Raw genomic sequence first — 8906 nt, 5'->3', positions numbered from 1 at the left:
ATCTTCCAAAGACATGAAACTAATTCTAACCTTCACAAACTTGCTTCCACCGGTTCATTTAACTTCGAAACCTTAAGGTACATACTTAAAATTGTTAGATATCTTCCTTAACCTTATAAGGGCTTCATATCCACTTTGGGCTTACATTAGTTTACTTATAATGCGACCGACGCGAAATTTTTCCAAGGTGTAACATCCTTCCCCCCTTAGTAACATTCGTCCTCGAATGTTAGACTCTTAGGGGTCGTACAAAAATTTTGATAGAGTTTCCCTTGTAACTATAACACTACCATCTTGTTACAACAATCGAAAATATACAACGCCTTATAGGGCCACAACAAACAATAACAATAATGGCCCCACACGACCAAGAAATCATAAAGAAAGAAAGCATTATGCACCTGAAGACAATGGTGTCTCTATCTGAACCTCCTCTCGGAGTGGAAACAATTGTGGATACCTGGACCTCATATATTCTTCATCTTCCTAAGTCATTTCTTCCTTATTACTGTTTCTCTAGGGAACTTTGACTGAAGCTATATCCTTAGTCCTCAATCTCTGTACCTACCTATCTAAGATAGCAATGGGGACCTCTTCATAAGATAATTGCTCGGTAACTTAAACATCATTTATAGGTACAACTCTGGAAGGGTCTCCAATACATTTGCGAAGCATTAACACATGGAAAACCGGGTGGACTGACTTCAAGTCTGAAGGTAGATCTAACTCATAGACCACTTGGCCCACTCTGCGTACAATCCTGTAAGGCCCAGTGTACCAAGGACTAAGCTTATCCTTCTTATCAAATCTCATAACGCCTTTCATAGGTGACACCTTCAAGAATACCCAGTCATCAACTAGGAATTCTAAGTCAGGCCAGCGATTATCTGCATAAGACTTCTGACGACTCTGGGCATTCAATAATCGGTCCTTAATAAGCTTGACCTTCTCCATGGCCTGTTGGATCAAATCTAGCCCTACTAACTTAGTCTCCCCCCCTTTGAACCATCTAATTGGTGATCTACACTTCCGCTCATATAAAGCCTCGTACGAGGCCATCTGAATACTGGCATGATAGCTATTATTATACGCGAACTCAATAAGCGATAAGTGATCATCCAAACTACCTCCAAAGTGTAGCACACATGTCCATAGCACGTCCTTGAGAGTCTGAATGGTACGCTCAGCCTGTCCATCAGTCTGGGGGTGAAATGCTATGCTAAGACTCACCTGAGTTCCCAAACGCTTTTGGAACTACTTCCAGAAGTTAGCTGTAAAGTGCGCACCCCTGTCAGAGATAATGGATACCGAAACACCATGGATTCGTACTATTTCCTTGATATAAAGCTTTGTATAATCTTCAGCTGAGTCCGTAGTTCTAAAAGGTAGAAAATGAGCTGATTTTGTAAGTCTATCAACAATCACCCATATGGAATCAAACTTACGCTGAGAACGAGGCAAGTCTATAATGAAATCCTTGTTAATTGCTTCTCATTTCCAAGTCGGAATCTCAATGGCTTGCAATAATCCACTAGGCTTCTGATGCTTAATCTTTACCTGTTGACAGTTAGGACATTGAGCTACAAAACTCTGCTATGTCTTTCTTCATTCCATCCCACTAATAAATTGACTTAATATCATGATACATCTTTGTCGTTCCCAGATGAACAGAATAACCGGAACAATGGGCCTCCCCCAAGATCTGGCGACATAATCCTGCAACATCAGGAACACATAGTCTGCCTCGATATTTAAGAACTCTATCTGCAGAAATCTCGAATGGTGACTTTTTCTTCTAGGGAGATGTATCGCTGTAATGAACTGACATAGGATCCTCATACTGGTGCTCTTTCACCTCAGCTACTAAAAATGGAACCGCTGTAGTATGAATAGTAATTCTCGTATCGCTCGAGCCTAGTAATCGGACTCCTAGGTTAGCTAGCTGCTGAAGCTCACGTGCTAACTCCCTTTTCTTTGGCTAAACATCATATAAGCTACCCATGGATTTACGGCTAAGGGCAGCGGCTACTACGCTTGCCTTCCCAGGTTGATATAAAATGCTAACATCATAATCTTTCAATAGCTCCAACCATTGCCTTTGCTGCAAATTTAACCCTTTCTGCTTGAAAATATACTGGAGACTCTTATGGTATGTACAGATGTCAACATGGACGCCATACAAATAGTGCCTCCACATCTTTAATGCATGAATCACCGCAGCCAATTCTAGATCATGGGTCGGGTAGTTTTTCTCATGTTTCCACAACTATCTTGAAGCATAAGCTATAACCTTGCCATGCTGCATCAATACACAACCTAGTCACCTGAAGCATCACAATAGATAACATAGCCTTCTGATCCGTCTGGAAGTTTCAGAACCGAGGCCGAAGTCAATCTGTTCTTCAACTCCTGAAAACTATGCTCACAAACATCCCTCCATTGAAATTTAGCCGATTTCTGAGTCAGCTTCGTTAGTGGTGCAGAAATGGAAGAAAAACCCTCTACGAATCTTCTGTAATAACCTGCCAAGCCTAGAAAACTATGAACTTCCATCGGTGTTGTAGGTCTCGACCAAGTCTACATAGCTTCAATCTTCTGGTTATCCACCCGAATACCATCAGGTGAAATGATGTGCCCTAGAAAAGTCACAGAATTCAACCAAAACTCATATTTAGAGATTTTCACATACAACTTTCGAGCCTGAAGAACTATAACGACAATACGTAAATGATCCACATGCTCTGCCTTCGATCAAGAGTATACCAGAATATCATTAACAAACACGATCACAAACAAATCTAGGAAAGGCCTGAATACACTGTTCGTCAAATCCATAAATATCGCGGGTGCATTAATCAACCCGAACGACATTACCCGAAACTCGAAATGACCATATCTTATTCTGAAGGCCATCTTAGGAATGTCTTTCTCTCTAACTCTCACCTGGTGATACCCGGATCTTAAATCTATCTTCGAGAACCATTTAGCACCCTGCAACTGATCAAATAAATCATCAATTCTTGGAAGTGGATATTTGTTCTTTATTGTCACCTTATTCAGCTGCCTGTAGTCGATACACATCCGTAACGAACGATCTTTATTTCTTACAAACAACACAGGTGCTCCCCACAGTGACGAACTGGGCCTGATAAAGCCTTTCTCGAGCAAATCCTTGAGTTGATCCTTTAATTCCCTTAATTTAGCAGGTGACATTCTATAAGGAGGAATAGATATTGGCTTAGTATCTGGTAATATATCAATGGCAAAGTCAATCTCCCATTCTGGTGGAAGGCCTGGAAGCTTGTCCAGGAATATATCTAGAAACTCATTAACCACTGAAATAGACTGAAGAGTCAGCGGCTTTAATTCTTTATCCTAGACCCGGACTAAATTGTAAATACAACCCTTTGCAATTATCTTCCTTGCCTTGAGATAGGAAATAAACCTGCCTCTCGAAGATGCTGTATTACCCTTCCACTCTAGAAATGGTTCTCCTGGAAACTAGAATCGAACCATCTTCGTTCCACAATCAACATTGGCATAACAAGAAGCTAACCAATCCATATTCATAATTACATCAAAGTCTATCATATCTAGCCCAATCAAATTTGTCATAGTATGACGATCACAGACTATAACCACACAATTTTTATATAACTATCTAGCTATTATTGGGTCACCAACGGGTGTAAACAATTCAAAAGGTCTAATCAACTCAGGTTTCACCCCAAACTGACCAGAAATGTAAGGAGTAACATACGATAACGTAGAACCTGGATTAATCAATATATACACATCATGAGAAAATACTGATAATATACCTGTAACAATATCAAGTGAAGGCTCAAGATCCTGTCGTCCAGTCAGTGCATAAATATGGTTTTGAGGATCACTAAAACTGGACGCTCCCCCTCTGCCTCTACTATGACCTGCAGACATCTAAGAGCCTTGCCCCGCAGGGCGTACAGATGATAACGAACCAGCTGTTGATCCTGTGGGAAGAATAATACCTCTACCACCTCTCACAGTCACGCATCATATGGCCTGGCTGACCGCAAGCATAACAAGTATCTGAACCCAAGCGGTACTATCCAGAATGTAGCTTGCCATACTGGGTACATCGCAATAAAGTGGCCTCATCTGGTCTGAATCACCTCTATACTGATAACCCAAGGCTCCGGAACTCTAACCTGGTCCTGAATAAATAGGTCGATTAAATCTCTGACCTGCGAATCATAGAGTTGCATTAGCCGCTGAATGGCCTGAGTGCCTAGAATACTGCTGCCTCTGACCCCCTCTGAATTTACTAACAACACCTGAGGATCTGGCCTTCTTACTATAATCCCTATCATGCTCACGCTCAACCCTCTGCTACTGTTGACGCTCCTCAAGATTCTAGGCGTGCACCTGAATGTGGGACATATCCATACCTATATGAAGTGAGGCCATCAAGCAGTCATCAATCAGATGCGGCCCCAATCCACTCACGAATCGATAGACATGATCTCCCATGTCAGCTACCATAGCTAAAGCATACCTAGCCAGTAAATTAAAATGAAGGTTATACTCTCGAGCACGCATGATCCCCCGTCTAAATCTCGCCATATGGGTGGCGGTGCGTTAGCCCCTTTAAAAGACACCCAGGTATCATACCAATGAACAACCACATCCCGTAATCTGTAAGAAGCCAACTCTACTGACTCAATATCTGAAGCATGCATCACCCAAAATGTCCTCAGCATCCCATCTATAAAGTTCTGCAGGTCCTCATCTGGTTTCTAACCAAAGAATTTTGAGGGGTCTAAATTAATAAAATCATGAACATTGGCACTAATAACCCTATCACCATAACTCGTACGCTGTCGCTGGGCCTAAGCGGCTACTAACTGGTTCAACAAATGAATAGCCTCTCTTATCTCCTGGCCTGAGGCATCTGGTGGAGGAACTTGGGGTACTGGAGCTGGAGCTCCTCGATGCTCCTCTGGAGCGGGCGGAGTGTGAGAGGACCGAGATGGAACCTCGCTCTAGGACTCGCCCTCCTCTACATCTGTAAGCAGTACCCGTCCAGTTCCCTTACCTGCCACTGACTTGCCCATCTGGGTCACTGTAGCTTTTCTCTTCATAGGCATCGCTGAAATCATAACATGTTGTTAGAAAAGGAGAACCCTTATAACATATTATACCTCGTAGTTTTGTACGTTGAAATTTGTTAGGTGTTAGTTGTTCAATTGTAGACACTGGAGTTATTTTCTAGGATATATGAGATTATATGTGCCTGTCTTATGGTTATGAGGGTTTAAGTTCATGTAATAGGTCATGGAAGGATTGGAGAACAAGAGAATTAAGGAAATTAAGTTTGTTGGAACTTTGGAGAAAGGATGGGCAAAGTTTGGTACGATAATTGTTACACCTCGTATTTTCAGAGCATGAGCATGCCACATACTTCACCATATTAAAGGAGTATCGGAGACGTCCCATAAAGTTTTGGAAGGTACAAGCCATGGGAAGTTCGTAATAATGAAGTAAAGGATGAATTACGATCTCATAAGTCTTAACCGAGAAGGACAACCTTGAAACCAAAAGACATGACCATTATCAAGTATGATTAATGATAAATATCATGTATGGAGAGTTTCAAAAGATTCTGGGACCAAGCAAATCGAAGAAAATAAGTTTATCGAAAATTTGAAAAAAAGTTGGCTGAATTTTAGGTCAAATTTGGAGGGGCATATCTCAAGGCATATTAAGAGTTTTAAGGTGTTTCAAAAGCCTAAAATAAATTTCGTCGAGTCTAGTTTCCAACGTAATAAACCGCTCATCAAAACAACATCGGAGTAAGGAGTTATGGCCATTTTAAGATAACCCCTCAAACTGCTAAATCCACTTAGGAAAGTCGGTGGAGGGGTATAAAACCCCCCAATCAACCCCATTTTTTCAGAATTTTACACTCCCATGAGTTATAAAAATCTCCCAACACATCCCCCAAATATTTATAGCCCATTAAATCAAGAATTTAACAAGATTACACCAAACTAGTCCATGAAAGTTGATTGTTCTTGCTTCTACTTGATGTTGTGGTGAGTTTGGTCTTGCAGAAAGTTGGTATGTCTAAAGTTCTTCAAGTATAAGGTATTTTCTTCATTCAATCTCTTATGTTGAGTTGATTTGAAGGTTTAATAAGTCTTTAAAGTGAAAATAGTTATGGAGGAACGGTCATAAAGTGTTGTGTTGTAGTTGTTATGTTTATGGACTGTTTTGAGCATGTTGTGGCAGTGTGATCGGGCTGATTTACATGTATATGTATGGTGTCTAATGTTGTTGGTGTGTTGATGAGATTATGCTGCTTTATTGGGAAGAAAGAAAGTGTATATTGTTTTTGTATGTTGAAAAATATCGTATGGGATGTTTTATAAAATATTTTGGTATTGATAAGGATGTGGTTGATACTAGTATTGCTATTTTTGTTGTTTTGTTGGTATTGTGATTTCGGGCTAGGGATATAAACAGGGGAGATGCCGCCCGAATTTCAGCATATTTTAAAAGGAATTAATTTGAGGGATTAAGACAAGCATATGACGATAAGCCTAAGGATAATATGAATTCTCTTGAATGTAGATTTATGAGCTTGGGAGGATAAGCGTTAAATAGTTAAAGTTAAGGCGACCGAAAAGGTATGTAAGGCTAGTCCCTTTCTTTCTAAAGGCATAATTCCTACGTTATGATTTCATACATGTCTTCGATAACAACCTTGTCCCAAAAAGTTAGAAGTTCTCGGTTCTCAAGGTTTTGTGATGATAAAGATAAGATGCATCCTATGATGACCGTGGTGACAATGATGACTCCTTTCTTGTGAACTCATACATATTTTCCATGATGTCCTTTTTCCCATAAGCTGGAGATCCATAAATTCTTAAAGTTTCTTATGACGCTAAAGATGATCATGTTTTCAAGAAGATAATGATGATGACAATGATGATTTCCTTCTTGTGAATTTATACATGTCTTCCATAATGCCCTTATTTCCAAAAGCTAGAGATTCAAGATTCTTAGAGTCTTATGATGTTAAATAAAATTATGTTTTCATGATAATGATGATCCTATTTCTAGAAGTTTCAAAGTTTATGACTTTAATACTATTAAACTCCAAAGCTTATGGATTTGATGCTTAAACGAGAGTATTGAGCTCATTCATGAATTCCTTAACATTCTTCATTGTTTTTGATCTCCCCGTATAATCATTGTTCCTTCAAGGTGAGACATAGCGATGATGATTGTTCCATAATATAATCGAAGGTTACCGACCTTACGTCACTCCGATAAAGTGGTAACGTTTATTTGGGCTCTCATGCATGCTACTTATATATATATATATATATATATATATATATAGTTGATATGGGAATAGGGCGAGACGATATAAACGCATTGGCACCTGATCAATTGGTATATTATGATATCGTCCCGGACGCAGGATATATGGGTATGGATCGGGCTGCACGTTCCGCAGTAATATAATATGTATGTATATATATATATATGGATCGGGCTGCATGTTCCGCAGCAATATAATATATTTGTGGATCGGGCTACACGTTCCGCAGCACTGTTATGACATATGTATATGAGAAATGTTTCTTTTGAAAGCTAAGCATGGATGATATCCACCTTATGAGGCAAACAAATGTACAGGTTATCTTTATCTCATGTTATGTTCTATATTTCTTATTATGTTGTTATTCATGCCTTACATACTCGAGTATTACATTGTTCGCATCGACGTCTTTTCTTGTCAACGCTGCGTTCATGCCCGCAGGTAGACAGGTACACGGATTTGACCCTTAGGTGATTTATCAGCGGATTCTGAGGAGCACTCCACTTACTTCGGAGCTGCAGTCTATTGGTATTGGTCCTTATGGTCACTTGTATTCTATGTAAAGGCTCGTAGACTTGTGTGTATAGTTAAAAATTTCATAACCCTACCGGTCCATATCATTGTATAACATTTTAGTAGCCTTGTCGACTGGTGATGATGGACATAACTGTTGAAGATTATATAGAGATGTGCTGTTATATTATTATATATGTCCTTACAGATTATGATATCCAGGAGCTATCTTTATGGTCCACCCAGAAATGTTTATGAGATGTATGTTTAGAGGTGCTCGGTGCGTTAGCTCCAGGTGCCCATCCTGGCCCTCTGGTTGGGTCGTGACAAAAGTGATATCGCAGCGCTCGTCCTAGGGAGTGTTTTTTGAGCCGTGTCCGGAGAGTTTTGTTTATGGGTGTGAAGCGCGCCACACTTATAAACAAGAGGGCACAGTGGCATTTAGGAATGATTGACCTTTCTTTCTTATCTTAGATCATGCCGTAGAGCTAAATTATAGGAAGTGATGTCTCTGATTCTAACTCTAAATGTTTTCATTATGGATAAGCAGTTGATTATGTTGCTATGAGGTAATTGATGATAATTGAAGTTGTTACTCCGGAAGGTATGTTTCCTGTCTTATTGATATTGATAGACTTTGATATGAGAACCTGAGGTAAATGTTACGGGTATTGTGAGTGCCCTGTGAGGCATTGGATGTGTTTTCTGGGCTGTGTGCAGGAATGAGACTGTAAGAAGTATAGAGGAAACTCTGCCGAGATTTTTTACTAATTGAATTGTTTGAATGTCTAGGCTATAAAGAAAGGATGAAGGAAAAATGTGACAATCAGATGTTTGGTAAGTCATGAGTGAATGAACCATTATGAGACTCTTTCAAAGAGAAGTTTTAGAATGATTTTAATTCAAGGGAATAACCCTGGAGGGGGAAAAATGATTAGTAATTAAAGGAGTTGGAATGAGTTGTATTCAAGATTTCGGAGAATTGAGATTTATTGAAGATATTGACATTAAGAATTCAAAT

Source organism: Lycium ferocissimum, chromosome 2 (genome assembly GCF_029784015.1).
Source record: "Lycium ferocissimum isolate CSIRO_LF1 chromosome 2, AGI_CSIRO_Lferr_CH_V1, whole genome shotgun sequence".
NCBI classification, from domain to species: domain Eukaryota; kingdom Viridiplantae; phylum Streptophyta; class Magnoliopsida; order Solanales; family Solanaceae; genus Lycium; species Lycium ferocissimum.
The sequence above is the reverse complement of the archived record's forward strand: the minus strand, read 5'-3'. Positions refer to the sequence as shown.